Consider the following 16,081-nt stretch of genomic DNA (forward strand, 5'->3'; position numbering starts at 1 on the left):
CAACATAGCATTCTCCCTCTTTCTGTTGTTGTTTGCTTGAATTTTTGTTTTCCTTCTCAGGTTTTTTTTTTTCTTTCTAGATTTGATTTTTCTTGTGCAGCAAGATAACTATATAAGTATGTATACATATATATTAGATTTAACATATATTTTGACATTTTTAATTGGACTACCTGCCATCTAAGGGAGATGGTGGGGGAAAGGAGGGGATAATTTCAAACAAAAGGCTTTGCAAGGGTAAATATTGAAAAATTACCCATGTATATGTTTTGTAAATAAAAAGCTTTAATTTTAAAAAATTAATTAAAAAAAGAAGGAAAAAAATAAAAATGAAAAGTGATCAAATATAAAGCCATCCATATTATCATGGCTTATTTACATTGGCTTATTTAATTTGAAAATAATTTTTTCTTTTTTTACATCTCTTATCTCTGTCTCGTATCCTCTCACACATGTTTTATGGATTTTTAAATGAAAAGAGTGGACAGTCATAAAAAGTCTTTGAGTATGTGAAACAGAGATATTTTAAAAGACAAACTCCCAGAGATCATTTTTAGTTCTGTTATATTTTCATTATTTCATTCAGATGAAGGATATCATAGAAAAATCAACTGATTATTAATCCTTTATTATTAATATTTTGTGATTCTGCTTTCAAACCCCCAAAATTAGCTTCTTCCTTAATCAAAATAATTTTTCCCTTGAAGATGGATGAGTTGAGGGAGGCTCCCCCTGCAATTTAATTAGGCAAAAGTAGTGAATGGAGTGCTAAACTTGCTATTAGGAACCTTGGGTTCACATTCTGCCACAAACACTTAACTAATTGAGTTATCTAAGCCATTCACTCTATCTCTCAGAGCTTCATTTCTGCAAAGGGAATATAATACTCATATGACTAACTCCACAGGCTAGTTGTAAGGAAAGCATTTTACAAACCATAAGGTGCTATGTAAATATGAGATATTATTAGTAATATTATTTTTAAGTTGGATATGAACTCAGATAAAAGTATCTATTGCTAATTTATCTCACCCACAATTTTCTTACTGGCAGTACTCTGTATTTTTATCTTCCTATTTTTATTTTATTTAATAAAAGTTTTTGTGTTAAGCAAAACTTTTGTGTGTTTTTTCAAATCCATAGAATACTGCAAAAATAAAAATGCAACCCTTACCCCAGGGCTTCAAGGTTACACAAACTGCATCTAATCTTGGGGACAGTTGCCCTTCTATACCCTGTCCTCCCAGTCCTATCACTTTAGGTCATTTTTGTCCCTACCCAGAGTTTCTTCTAGGAACTTCAGAATAGAGGTCAAACTTCATTTGTTTACCCACACATGTGGGTAAAAGAGCATTAGGTCTGAATGAGTGAACAAATGGGAAGGCAGGGGGAATCCAACATTATGCTTTAAACACATGCTGTTGGCCAAGAATTCTGCTAAGTACTGGAGGCAGCTGGGTGTTTCAATGGACAGAGCACTGAACCTCGAGTCAGACTTGAGTAGAAATCCAGCCCTAGATATTTACTAGTTGTGAGATCTGAGCAAGTCGCTTCCCCCTGTATGTCTCAGTTTTCTCATCTATAAACGATCAGGAGAAGGAAATGGCTAATTATTCCAATATCTTTGCCAAGAAAATCCCAAATGGGGCCAAAAAGAGTCAGACATGATTGAAATGACTCACCAACAATGAAGGAAGGCCCCTGATTAGTCAGCCATCTCCCTGCCATTCATCTTGCAAGAGCATTATTTACCTACTCCCTCTTCTTGTCCCTTTCTATATTTTTATAGAAAATAATCAATAATCAATAAATGATTAATAATCAATAAAAGGTTAATCAATCAGTCACCCAACTTTGCTAAATGCTGATTATGTTTACATTCTAATGGGGGAAGAGAACATATAGCATGGCTATAGACATATAGAAGCCAGATGAATGGGGGACTGATGGAAGGGAAGGCAGCAGTAGGGCCTGGGAAATGCCTCGTAGAAGCTGGAGATTATAAGATTGGTATTGAGGAGGGTATACATTCAATAACTAGTCCAGACATGGAAGAAAGCCAATGCAAAGCCCATGCTGTATTGAGAGCTCCATTTATGGCCAATGTACTACTGTGGCCACTATGACTAAATTGCAGAGAGTAATGAATTTTAAAACTAAAAAGACTGGGATAGTTTGCCCGCAAATATCTTTAAATGCAGAACAGAGGAGGTTAGAGAAAAAGTTACTGGAGTTTATTGATTAGGACTTAGAGGGTAGGACAATTGTTTAGAGCAGGAACAAGACAATGTTTTACACTTAGTCTAAGTTCTTTTGATTTGATATCTAATTAAAGTGTCTAAACCAAAATGAGGTAGGGTTGTTTCATTCCACCCTCACACATATAATTCAACACTTATGGTACTAACTCAAAGGACAGGACATCTCTAAGAAGTCAAAACAAAACAAAACATGGGCTTGCTAGAAAGATAACTGACTTCAAACCAAACTTTCACCATCAGAATTATTCATGATATTAGAGGAGGACAAAATCCTTCTATCCTTTCTGTGAAATCTTGGACAGATCACTTAATCTCTTAGTGTCCTTGGCCACTATCTTAGACTGAAAGTTATAGAGAGTTGCTGATCTGCTTTAATGAAAGAGTTTCCATGGCAGGAGTTTTTTGGGCCAGTGAAATCATAGGAGATCAAGACCAAATATAAACAAAAACAAAATCTCCCAGCTCAATCCCTTGTTGATCCTCCAATGGCAGAGCCATTTGCCCAATCTTCTCTGAAGAGACTGGTATGGTTGCTCAAAAGGGTTCCTGACCTTTCAAACTTGGGGTTCCTAAAGAGGTTGACCCCTATGTCCATCAATTAGGGAATGGCGGAAGAAGTCATGGTATATGAATGTAATAGAATACTATTGTGCTATAAGAAATGATGAGCTGGTGGATTTCAGAAAGACCTGAAACACTTAATATAAATTGATTCTGAATAAAGTAACCAAAACCAGGAGAAGATAGTACATAGCAACACTGTGCAATAATCAGTTTATGATTGACTTAGCTCTTCTCAGCAATGCAATGATCCAAGACAACTCCAAGGGACTCGTGATGGAAAATGCTATTCATATCTAGAGAAAGAACTAAGGAAGTCTGAAGGCAATTCAAAGCATATTATTTTCACTTTTGGGGGGGATTTTTCTTTCTCATAGTTTTTTTCCCTTTTGTTCTGAGTCTTCTTATACAACATGACTAAAGTAGAAATATGTTTAATGTGATTGTACATGTATAACCTATTTAAGATTGCTTATTGTCTTGGAGAGAGAAGAGGGAAGGGATGGAAGGAGAAAAATTTGGAGCTCAAAATCTTACATATTGAGAAATATCTTATATACAATTGGGAAAAAAATACTATTAAGTCCAAAAAAAAAAAAAAAAAAAGGTATGGCTTTTCCAGGAACCACTCCAAACTTTCTCTTCAGAAGTTTGAGGACTTCTCCAATGATCCCAAGAAGGTTGAGGTTCCAGAACTACTAACTCTTAGCACCATGGTTCTTTTTATAATTGTCATCTCTCAAACTAAGAGATGATACTATTGTACTTTATGGTGTGGTCAGAAACTTGAGGGCCAGTAATTCTCTTGGCTGAAGGGATAATGTATTATTCCTTCTAAAGCTCTAAGACAATGGAATGGCTCTGGCCCACAGAAAAAAAAATCAAGCTAACTAACTCATTCTCAATGGACTGGGGGTGCAAAGTCTCAAATACATTTAGCAAGAGTGGTTCAGTTACTATTTACTCTACCTTTTCCCAACATAATACTGACTCTTTACCTAAATGGGTTTCCAAATAAAACATCCTTTCTTTGCTCTGGGAAGTTGTAACAAAGAAATCTATAATTTTCTATCTTTTCAATTCCAAGAGACAATGCTCTAGAAACTCCTCAATTTTTAAGACTCAAGATCAAACTGACATCCTTTTGAATTATTCAACTTTCTTTTAAGGATCACTGGGACCCAACTGATCTCATTAAGTTGATCAACTCCATATATAAAAATATATTAAAATCTCAGATTAAAGCAACTATTTTCTGGCTTTATAAAATAAAAAGTTTTGTAGCTGAAAGAAACTTTAAGACCAGCTAAACTAACTGTTTCATTTCAAGGATGAGGAAATGAGGGTTCATCAAATGAAGTGACTTATGAGAGGTCACATAGCTGGCTGGTGGCTAGTTCTCCTGATTTCAGGACAATGAGCTTTCCACCCCCACATATTGTTTTATAGTATCTTCTGGAATTGTTAAAGTATTTGTTTTTGAGAAGAGAATTTTTTTTTATTTCTTTCTCAGATTGTAGGCAATGGTCATTAATTAAATAAGGCAGGAAAATATTGAATATTTACTATACAAAAGGATCACAAGAAACAAAGATTAAGCAATATTCTCTAACATCAAGGAATTTGCAGTCTAGGAGAAAATAAAAGAAATCATTATAGTGTAAGGATTATAAGCTATATAGCACAAAATGCTATAGAATAATGCTGACAATATGCATAAATCATTGGTTATATTAAAAATTATATTAATTAAAGCAGCAAAATCTTACCTCAGACACTTAGTTCCTTTACAAATAATCTTCTCTCAGATTCAGTTTTCTGAGCTGCAGCTTCAAAGGTTGTTGTGAAGATCAAATATGTAAAATGTTTACAAACTTAAAAGGCTATATATTACCTATTAATTGATAATATATACATATGAAAAAGAAACTGAGGAGAAAACAGAAATGAATAGAGTATTACGATTCTTTTGGGGGCTAAAATATATATACACAGTTAAACAACAAGTTGTAAGTTCTTGAGAATTTATAGTTTTATGTATTATTTTGCTTTTTTGTTCACCTCAAGGTTTCTGTTTATGAATACTAAACCTAAAGTTTCCTTTTAAAAATTAATTTTTAAAAAGATTTGCATAAAACAATGAAAATTATTGAGGGCAGAGAGATGGGAGAAAGGGCATAAATTTGTTTTTTAAGTAAGTTGTTTTTTTTTTTTAAAGAATTGCACAAAATAAAATAATATCTATGGAGGCAATTAGATGGCACAGTGAATAGAACAGCCTTGGAATTAAGAGGATCTAAACTCAAATTTTATTTCAGAGACTTGACATTTAATAATTGTGTGACTCTAGAAACCCACATGGAGAGGGTCTATAATGGAAAGTATACTTGAATGAAAGAACTATTTAAGAACAAAAGGCTTTCTTGGGGGTTGTGGTGATTCCCTCAGAGCTTCTTCCCTATTTGTTTCAAGGAATATTATAATCCTATCAGTGCTTCAGACTTTCTCTGCTAACATCCACCTAGCTACCCAGGACTTCCTAACACACTTTAGGATTTTCTTTTGGCATTGCATGTCTTATTGGCCAGATGCCTAATGATCCATTAATACAATATTAAAGAAGGGAAGAGGAAGGAGAAGGGAATAAGCATTTATATAAAACATATTCTATGCCAGATACTGCGCTAAGTGCTTTAACAATTATTTTCTCATTTGATCCTCAGCACAACTCTGTGAGGTAGACATTGTTATATTTTATAATTGAGGAACTGAGACAAACAGAGAACAAGGAATTTGCCAAGAGTCATGCAGTGTCTGGGACTGGATTGAAACTCATGTTTTCTTTTCTTTTCTTTTTTTAAAAAAAATCATTATTTATTATTGTACCATGTAAATATAATTAAAGTGAAGTATTATTAAGTTAATTCATATTTTATTGACATATCAATTAAATATCAGGGTCTTAATTTGTAGAAGAATGTATTTTTTAAAAGTAGACAGAAAGAAGGGTAGGCATATTAAGACTTGAAACTCAACCAGCAAGCGGTAATCATGAAAATAAGATGGTATTGATTAAAGATTAGAAAACTTAGAATAATAATCAAATATAACTCAATGTTTGAAAAATCCAGTGCATAGCCTGTTGTGGGGAGAAATCTTTATTTGAAAAGGCCATGGGGAAATTTTAAGCAGTTTCATGGAAATTAGGTTTATGCAGACAATTTATAATATCTACCACAATATTCTCCAATAGATATTGATCCTCCAAATTTGAACTTAGACTAAAAGGTCAAAGTATTGAAAAATAGAAAACGCAAGGATGCATATTTCATAACCATTTCCAAAAAAATGAATTCTTAAATAAACAAGGAATATGCATGATTATAGAAAATAAAATGGATATGACTATGTAAAATGAGAAAATCAATGTGAAACTCATGTTTTTTTTTTTAACTCCAAGCCCATAACACTATTCACTGCTCCATGAGCTGGGACTGAGATGGATAGATACTCATAGTCAGTTGCAGAGCACCTGGACTATGCAGAGTCCCTATTTTGGACTGAGCTTTTTAAAAATTAAGAGAAAACCAGAAAGATTCAAAAAGGAGCTAGAGATTCAGATTCATAAAGATTCAGACTGGATTCCCTGGAGAGGAAGTCTGCATTTATGTGCCTCCTTCAGGGAATTTCATGGACTCAGAGAAGGAAAGTCAAGTGAGGAATGTCTGAACAAGGCATTCTGAGTACAAAGCAAAGCAGAGAATTAATGAGACAAAGTCTCAAAGTCAACAAACAATTATTAAGGGCTTAATATGTCCCAGGCATTGAGGTGCATTTAGGAATATAAATATAAACAAAAAGAAACAGTCCCTGCCCTCAATAAGTTTACTTTCTTTCCTTCTTTTCCTTTTTTTTTTTTTTAAATAATAGCTTCTTATTTTTCCAAATACATGCAAAAATAATTTTCAATATTCATCTTTGAAAAGCCTTGTGCTCCAAATTTTTCTCCCCATCCTCCTAGACAGCAAATAATCCAATATAGGTTAAATATGTGCAATTCTTCTAAATATATTTCCATATTGATCATACTACACAAGAAAAATCTGATCAAAAGAGGAAAATAAAAGCAACAAGAAGAGGAGAAAAAGCAAGCAAACAAACATCACCACCACCAAAAAAAGAAAAATACTGTTATCCACTAATACTGTCTACATTCAGTTACTATGTTGTGACTTTGGATGTGGCTGGAAAAGCTTATTTTTTCATGGCAGAAAAAAAGAATTAAAAGAAAGAGGGTGAGAGGAAGTTGGTGAAGAAATTCAGAGAACTAGGAAAAAAGTTGGGAGAGATGTAAAGGAATAAGAAGAGCTGTCTTGTGTACTTCCTCAAAAAAGGGTTCTGGAAGGAATTCAACAAAAAAAGGAAGATGCAAGAGTGGCTGGATCTTCCAGGTTGAGAAGCCTTCAGAAGATACACAAGTTTGAAGAGTTAGAAATGAAGGCAGAAGCACTAGTTTGTGTGGATTCTGCAGGTCCTCAAGAAGAGGGTTTACTCTCTATTGACCCCATGTTTTCTCCTTTTGGGGAGGGAGGCCCAACCCTGGTACTATCATTAAGAATGTATGGAAAAGAAAAAGGCCCAGGGAGATTAGAATTGTTTTTTCTCCCTTTTTTATCTTTCCTGTAAGAACTATATACAAACTATGTTCTAATATCTGCTGGGAAAATTCTGAATAGGAACATAAACTGGAGAATGATTTATGAGAGGACCTAATAAAAAGCCTGTCTAATATAAACTCAGAGCTTCAGAAGTAGGTCACAAGTTACTATAATATGGAATTAAAGAACAACAAATATAGAGGAATTTTAAAAATATAGCAAGACATAAAAAGCACTGATACAATGTGAAAAAGCAGATCCAAAAGAATAATATCCAAATTATCTGAAATTTCATTGGACAAAAGGTATATTTTCGGTCACATCTAAAAAGAGCAAATTTTATAATATTTTCATGTTGATTTCAAATATGGCTTCAGATTTTTAAAAATTACACACTGCTTTCACAAACATTTTATTTTTCAAAAATATTTCTCTTATTAAACAAAACTGTGTTCTTTTAACTCTCCTAAAATGGAACTGCTTGTGATTTTGTTATATTTTGCCTGTAAGTCATTCTTTCTCCACATCAACCACTAGTCAATCGGCTTGCTTAGACACCATGCCCTAATATGACTTTTTCTTGATGGAAGTGTTCTCAATGCATTTTACTAATAGCATTTAGATTTTCTGGGAAGATGTCCAAATATGAATCGAAGAAATGATCTTGAGTGATATTGCATCTCATAAATTTATAATCCTTGAAAAGATGGTTGACAATGTCTTGGTAATTTTGTGCTTTGTAGGAATAAAGATGGGTTTAGTGATGGAATTTGTGATTTTACTGATAAAGAGAATCTCAGATGAGGAATTTCTGTTTACTAATACAGGTTGGCACCATGTATGAAATTTTCACTTAGAGAGTTTCCTAATCACTGGGAGACTATGCACTTTGTCCAGAATCACATGCTGCCTTGTAATTTTCCCAAAAGTTGCTGTCCACTTTTAAAAATTATTTCCATGCAGCATATTCAACTTCATTTAACTATTTCTCAAAATGTTCAGCTTTCCCCATTTCCCTTATTTGAAGACCCACAAATATTTTCTCTTTTATTTTAGCCTCTCCAATTCTGGGAAATAATTCAAATAAATAACCTACACTATTTTGATACATTGCTTTGACAAATTTTTCATTCAGGACCAAATCGTAGTGGGTTTACCAGATTTTTCTTTCACAGAATTTGTACTTTTTAAAAATATTTTTTTCTATCTCTATTTTTCCATTGACAAATAAAATTGCAATGAATAGTACATATAAATTACATACTCATTACACAATGAGTATATAATTATAATCATTATATAATGCAGAAAAATAGGAAAAACAAAATAAATAATGTAATAGCCCCTTGAAAAAATGATTGTAGATAGGAGGACAAAGGCCAGAAGTCTCAGACTCTGTCTTTGGAAGGAGCAAGCAAGTACTGGATCAAAACAATCAAGTTCATATGGTAGGTACCAAAGTTTTACAGTCACAGTGGATCTTGATTGAAAGAGGTACTTGCCTACAAGAACAATACTGGGAACATCAGGGCTACAGCAAGCATGATGATTTTTCCAGCAGAGATACTGATCCACACACAATAGTTTTTAAACTGGACAGGTGCAGGGAGATGAAATTTAAATTAGGAAGGTGAGTTTGAAACCTAGGAAATAGAGGCTGGAATGGGGAACAAGGAAACAAGACTAATAGAAGTAAAATGTATTCAAAGGTGGGGGATTCAGACATGAAAAAAAGGGAGAGTGTACTCAAGGGTGAGGATTTAAAAAAAGAAAAACACATTGAAACATATTGTAAAATGTGCTCAGAGGTGGGGATTTAGAATAAGAAACAGTAAAACATAATTAGAGGTGATTTGTCAGGAAGGTATGGTGATGTGGTCATAGGAGGAGACTTAGAAGCCGGTGGGGGAATTAAACTCTTCAGATAGAGCATAACCTTTGCAGTTACTCAGACCATAGAGTATCAGGGGAAGGACTATATTTCCTCCAAATAAGGTGAATGGCAAGGAAAGGTGTAGTGATGTAATTGGGGTGGAGATTGGCATTTATGAGGAGGGATTAAGCGTTCTGGATAGGATGTAACCTTTGTGGTACTTAGTCAATGAGGAATGGGGGAGGAACTTGTGTTTTGGTATTTAAAAAAAAATCCTAAATGTTCCTATTTTGTAGGATGCCCACTTTAACAGGTGTGGAATTAAAGACTTTTAACTTTACCCCTCCCTAGTCCAGTGCAAATATTTCTCACCTTACATAAAGAAGCAAAGTCCTTTCTCTGGAATCTAAAAATTAGCTTGCTGTATATGTAACAAAAATTATTTGGATGATTAATACATTTAGAATGAACACTGAGAATTTAAGCAAGGCACGCCAATACCCACAAAGTACAAATTCATTGAGAAAACAAGATTTTAAATCAGAGATTAACAACAAATGTTTATGAAACTCCTGTTCCGTACCAGACTGTCCACTTGCCATCAATTTTTGACACATTATCCTAACCATCTTTTTTTCTGCCAGAAGGTTTCTTGATGACATTTGTTCTTGTTACAGGGTTGTTCATTGACTTTATGTTACAACCTGCTCACCCCTCCTCACTCTGACATGTGCCTTTCTAGTGCCTTCTGTGTGATAATCACTTTTAGGTCTTTGAAGATAGTTGTATTTTCATTGTCATATGACAACATCAATAGAATGTTGATATTAAAAAAAAAAAGATAATGCTTCATTGCTCATCTTGCAATCTTGGGAGAAATTAAGGAAGGCCTCCAGCATGTTTAGGTGGCAAATCCTTATGAAAGGATTGAGATAAATGATTATTAATAATTAATGATTTGGGAAGATTCAGATTTTCTCCTTTTCTTAATTCTCATTTCAGAGACCTCAGTTTTTGAGGGTAGAGCTAATCCTTTTCTTTATCCAAACCCCATCCAAGAGGGGCAGTCATTATGTCATTATTCTTTGAATAATTCTTTAACTGAATAAATTTTTTGAATAGATTGTCCTAGACTGGAAAACTTAGTAAGTTCAGATCCAGTCCCTCATTGTAATATTCATTTTCTCACTCATAATTAACCAAATAGTTGATTTCCATCCTTTCGAACATTCTTCTTCCAAAAGAACGTATAAGTCTAAACCTGCCACCATGATTGTCTTTGACTTAAGAAGTCAAATGACCATCTTTTTAATAAAATTCTGGCATTGTTAATAAAATGATTCAATTACTCAGAAATTACATCTCAAATCTTTTTAAATTTCATAGGATGTAGATAAGAGATGTGTTATAAGCAGACATGAATGGACTGTGCTCTCCCATCATTGGAGAAAACTCCCAAATCAATAAGGTCACAGATCCATTTGAATATATGAGTATGGATATATGAGACACTGAGCTATGTGCTAGGGATGCAAAAAAAAAAAAATAAATAAAATGACTCCTGCCCTCAGCAAGCTTATATTCTATCAGGAGACACTATACATGTTCTGGACTGAGCCTTCCTCACTCAGGTCAATCACTTGGTAATTTATGTCTGTTGTTAGAACAAATATGATATTTGTAGGGCTTTCCATAGTTAACACAAGCAAATATATTTAGCAATATCATTTTATCATTAAACTTTCTTTTTATTAATAATATCTGCAACATGTAGCAGAGTGTCTGGTTCATAGTGCATGCTTAATAAATGTTGATTGGATTGGATTGGATTAACTCAGGAAAAAAATATTTAACAAAGATATGCAACAGGGACAAATTAGTTGAGCCAAACAAATCTCCCTTGCCTTAGATTTCCATTTCAGTATACCAATCAAACAGTAGACAATAACTAAGGCTCTCTGTGACTTTTTTGTAACTTAGATGATCAATAAGTAATGCCAATAGTTTAATCAAATAGCTAATCAAATGATGAGAGTGTTTTCAATATCTTTTAAGGAAAAACATGCTTAATTTGCATAAAAGTGGAGGTTATTGTTCCCACTATTCTCCACCCCTTGGTGGTAAAACTCTTATAGTTTTCTACTTACTCTTCCTCCACTCAAATGAATTTAGAGAATTTAGAGATGTTAGTGGTCAACAGTGACCTAAAGGATACAAAAAGTCTGACATAAGAAGTGCTGAAAAAAGATAAGGAACATAAATCAGAAAGACAGGAAAACAAACAAACAAAAAATGTAACAGCCCCTTGAAAAAATGACTGAAAGTGGGAGAACAAAGACCAAAAATCTCAGAATTCACCCTTCTCTGCCTTTGGAAAACCAAGTACAGGATCCAAACAATCAGGTTCATGTGGTAGGTGCTGAATTTTCACAGTCACACAAATTTTACAAGTCTTGATCGAAAGAGATACTTGCTTGCAGGAATAATATTAGGAACACCAGGGCTACAACAAACATGATAATACTTCCAGCAGAGATACTGATTCATGTACAGTAAGTGGAAAAAGGAGAATTTCCCTGTGCCATAATCTACTTAGTGTTCCCTGACTCTCTAGGGTCAACAAAGGGTATATACCAAATCTTTAAGTCATTAGAAGACTCTAAGGGATTATTTCCATTATTCTGTGGGAACTAACTACATACTTTTTACCTATCTCTTATTTCCAGAAAGCAAAATGCCTCAAAGCATTCCATTCTTGATCTTCCAAACCCTCCCTGGGGAAGAATTATCCAATGGCCACTAGATATTGTAATGGCTGTAATGTGGAGGGGCCAGTCAAGGCTAGATTATAGCAAGCATTATGCTGCAGTGGACCTAATTTTGCCATGGTAGTGACAGACATATTTTGCTGCTCCCTGGCCATTGCAACTGGGACTTGTGCTACTGATTGAGGTCCATAAGTTATCAGCAAGTGCTCTAAGTCTGGCCCCTTACAGAAGAATTGACTGGTCAGTAGAATATTAGTCCTACTAGAACATGCATACAAAATTTATATAAAATGTAATTTATATTTAACAGCTAACATCCAGCACATAAATCAACTAATGACTTTTCACTAATTCCCCTTCTTTTCTCTATTCTCAACTAAATCACATTCTATTATATCTTATTATTGAAAATTTATATCAAAATTCATGCTCCTTCATGATGGTGGGAAGGAGATTCTATTTGCATATTTGAATTCAGCATCAAAAAATACATAGACAACAAATAAAGCCCATGTGAGGAAATATATGTTGAACAGGATTATATAAGTGAAGATGACAGTAAGTGGCAACAAAACACAGGTTAAAGACAGCCTTTGAGTCAGCCTTTAAGCTTTTAAAAATTAAAGCATACTGTCCTTTCTTTTCTTGAATGGTAAATTGCAAGAGGTCATGGGGACATGGACAAGCAATTAGCATCACTTTTGATTGTTGATTTATTCTATTGCTTTGGAGGATCGTGTCATGTTTCTGTGAGTTTGTTTCTTAAAAATAACATTTATTAATTTAAAAAGTGCTGTGAGAATTCAGAGAAAGAATACATTCTAGAAATGAATCTTTATTCTACTACCACAGAATTTTTTTTTTCCTGGTATGACCTTTAAGGTTAACCTAGTAGAAATGAACTAGAGAGGGGAGGAAGATGTTCCAGCTTACTGCACCCAGGAAATCTCACAAGTGATGAATGGTCTCCCACCCAACTTTGAACCAGATTTCATTTCTAATCCAGGCCAGTCAAGTATAAACCTGAGTACAGAGTGTGCCAGATATGCCAGATAAAAATAATTTGGCATTTTGTCTCATTTCACAAGTTTTTAAAAAAATAAAGTTTAATCTTTTTTTTTTTAATGTTTGATTTTTTAATCTGGTCTGATGAATAAAAAGTGTCTTTTATGATTTTAAGATGATTTTTAACTTTTTTAACATTCTTTTTTTTGAGTTCCAAATTCTCTCTTTCCTTCCATGACCTCCCCCACCCATTGAGAAGGCATCCTGTGAAGTCATGTAAACCATACTTCCATATTAGCTGTGTCACAAAAACAAAAACAAATGAAAAATAAAGCAAGTGAAAAAAAGTTTTAATCTGTACTCAGAGGTCATCAGTTCTTTTTCTGGTATAGACAGCATTTTACTTTTTTAAAAAATTGGTTTAATATATTTTTATTTATTTTGATATTTCCCAATTACATGTAAAAATACTTTAACATTCATTTAAAAAAATATTTGTTTTTAAATTCTTTTCCTCCTTCTCTCCTCTTCACCCATTGAGAAGGCAAACAATATATCAATCATACATATGAAGTCATGCCAAATATATTTCCATATTAGTCATGTTGCAAAAGAAAACATACAAAGGAACAAGAAAAATAAAGTAACAAAAAAAGGTATACTTCAATCTGCACTCAGAATTCATCAGTTTTAACTGGAGGTGGATAACATTGTTCATCATGGGTCTTTTGGAACTGTCTTGATCAAAGTAGCTAGATCTTCCACAGAAAAACACTTATCTCATCTTTTCCTTTTCTATCCTCACACTTTCCTCCATGCTAAATAACTGTAGTTTCTTCCACAGACTTCCATAAGGCATTTTTTTTTGCTTTCTGAGGAAGGCAAAAGTTAATTGACTTGCCCAGATTGCACAGCTAGTATCTAAGTCTGAATTTGAACTCAAATCTTTCTTGTTCCAGGCCTGGATACCCACTGAGTGACCTAACTATAACTAGAGATTATGAGATTATGTCTTAATTTAAGTGATCTGCTTAAGGCTTGATCCAGAGCAGATTAGAAATGTCAGGCTGCCTCTGTAAAATTATCTTCCAGAGCAGGCCTTCAGGAGTCAGATTCTATCTCCCAATTTTTCTAGCACTGTTATCAGAATAGACAGCTTTATTCTCTCCCTGTCGGAACTGATAGTTCAAGAAAAACTTGGAGATTATTTAACTATTATCATTATTCACAGCTAAATGCTCTGTGTGTATGTGTGTGTGTGTGTGTGTGTGTGTGTGTATAATTCATGATATTATAAATTTTAAATCTGAAACTTTTTTTCTCATCTACTTAATAAACTCTCTCACCATAAAATGTGGACACTTTAATAAGATTTATTAGTAGCAACATATTACAAAGAGATTTGGGTAATTGTTATTGTTTGTAGTGGATTTATAATTTAATCTATGCAGGAAATTCTCACTATAGAAGCTCCCTTTACTAATGTAGATCAGTTGTTCATCTATAAGTTATAGTGGGGTTTTTGTTATTGTTCTTTTCTTCTTCTTCTTTTGTTAAAACTTTTTATTTTCAAAACATATGCATGGATAATTTTTCAACATTAATCCTTGCCAAAATTTGTGTTCCAGTTTTTCCCACCCTTCCCTCCATTGGGATACCTAGTAATCCAATATATGTTAAACATGATAAAATTATATGTTAAATCCAATATATGCATACATATTTTTACATATCTTGCTGCATGAGCTTTTTTCTTTTAAATAATAATTTTTTATTTTCAAAATATATGCAAAGATAGTTTTCAACATTCACCCTTGCAAAACTTTGTGTTCTAAATTTTTCTCCTTTACTTCTCCCCACCTCCTCCCCTAGACAGAAAATAATCCAATATATTTTATTAAACATGTACAATTCTTCTATACATAGTTCCACATTTATCATCCTGCACAAGAAAAATTAGATCAAAAAGGGGGGAAATGTGAAAGAAAAAAAAAGCAAGCAAACAACAAGAAAAAGTGAAAATACTATGTTGTGATCCATACTCAGTCCTCTCTCTGGGTCCAGATGGCTCTCTTCATCACAGAACCATTGAAACTGGCTGAATCACCTCATTTTTGAAAGTGATAAGTTAACATATATCCTGCTCCTATATGTTAGAGGCAGGACCTGTACACATGAATTTTGTCAGACTGGCCCTTTCCGTATAATCCGGACAATCAGGTGCCTCTTCTGAAGGAAATATAATCTAAACACTCAGAGCCATCTGCAGTCTCACCCATTCCAAAGATCCTTCCGATGATTTAGACGGAAAGCACCCATGTCTGCCCATCCTGTGCCAATCTTGTCTTTCCATAAAAAGCCTTGGCAGAAAGCACTGTTTCCATTTGGTACAGGAATGATCGTGGTGATGGATACCAAATTGGAGCAGGCTGAAGACCAACACAAAGCTTCCTCAATTCAGGCCAAATTGAACAAACATTTGTTAAGTGTAGAAGCAAAAGGTTCAATGAGCACTTTTCATTTTAAACCATTTAAACATACACATATTAAACACACGTACAACTTAGTGTACTTGTTGGTTCTCAAAGTGTGGTTTAGAGAATCCTGGGAGGGGGGGTCTCTGAAACCCTTTCCAAGGGTCTGCAAATTCAAAATTATTTTTAATTTCTAATGTGGTAAATATCTATAAATATAACCCACATAAACAAAAGCTCTTTGGTCAGATCCTCAGTAATTTTTAATACTATAAAGATACTGAGAACCAGTAATAAAATGAATCAAGATTATTCTGAAAGACTTAAATGATAATGAAAAATCCTATCCATATTGATTTTGTCTGAATACAGATTGAAGCATACTCTTTTTTTTTTTTTAACTTTATTTTTCTTGAGTTTTTTTGGGGGGAAGAGGGAAGGCTGGGGAGAGATCTATGTTTTCTTTCACAATGTGACTTTT

Source organism: Sarcophilus harrisii, chromosome 4 (assembly GCF_902635505.1).
Source record: "Sarcophilus harrisii chromosome 4, mSarHar1.11, whole genome shotgun sequence".
NCBI lineage: Eukaryota > Metazoa > Chordata > Mammalia > Dasyuromorphia > Dasyuridae > Sarcophilus > Sarcophilus harrisii.